Here is a 1,127-nt window from a genome sequence, read left to right as displayed (position 1 = left end):
CAAGTCTCCTGCCTTAGCCTCCCAAGTAGCTGGGACCACAGGCACCTGCCACAATGCCCGGCTATTTTTTGGTTGCAGCCGTCATTGTTGTTTTGGTGGGCCCAGGCTGGATTCAAACCCACCACCTTAGGTGTATGTGGCTGGCGCCTTAGCCACTTGAGCCATAGGCACTGAGCCGAGTTTAACTTTTTGATTAAAACTTAATTCTATGTCTGTCTGAGTCTTTTGAGTCAAGTAGAACTCATGTATATAATTCAGCTATCCAGTTCCAGCTTTTGTCTGAGTGAATTTGGAAATGAGAAGACAGAATTTACCTCTTTTGTGACTTAATTTCTACTCCTTTCAGCCATGACTACTGAGGATACTTCTTTTCAACAAAAACAGAGCACAGGAGAAATGGAACCTACTGTTGAGTTCCAGGTGAGTTTGAGTTTACTTTCCTTCCCCTGAAATCTTCTCATGGTGTTCATAGTATGTCCTCATTTCTTTCATCTCATTTTAGAGGCTCAAGGAGATGACCTCTAGAGGACCAAACCAAAGGTATTTTTCCTTGGAAACCAAAAGCTCTAGGGAGAGCTCAGGCTGGAGGTTTCAAATTTAGGATTAATCTGAGTGAACAGTATTTTATACTACTATGAAACGAACTATGATCACTAAGAGAATAAGTATAGATAGAAATGAGATGCCATTACTAAGTTCTATAGCTCTTCAGCACTTCGAGATCAGGAAAATGCAGAGGAAGCAGCAAAGGAGATGAGAACACGTATGCAGCAAAGGGTAAAGCCAGAAGTTTGGCTTTCTGGTGACGACTGGAAGGAAGTGTTGCAGGGAAGGAAGAGTGATCAGGTATGTTAAATCCTTCTGGTAAATCATAATGAGTAGTGGGAATTAACCCCCAGATTTAAGAGTAAGAAGGTGACTATTGACTGCTAAGAGCAATTGCATGGAGTGGGAGGAGTGATGGTTTGGAATAAGTTCAAAGGAAGACAGGAGAGAGAAATTGGAGCCAGGGATTTTAGACAACTATGTATGGGGAACTCCAACACATAGAACCACTTTTCAAATATTTCTTTATTAGTATTTTAAATAAATAGCCCTGAGAGTTAGGGTTAACCTATTTCACAGAC

The sequence above is a fragment of the Otolemur garnettii genome, unplaced genomic scaffold, assembly GCF_000181295.1.
Source record: "Otolemur garnettii isolate 467f Iridium unplaced genomic scaffold, OtoGar3 scaffold00142, whole genome shotgun sequence".
NCBI classification, from domain to species: Eukaryota; Metazoa; Chordata; class Mammalia; order Primates; family Galagidae; genus Otolemur; species Otolemur garnettii.
Note: the sequence above shows the minus strand (reverse complement) of the source record.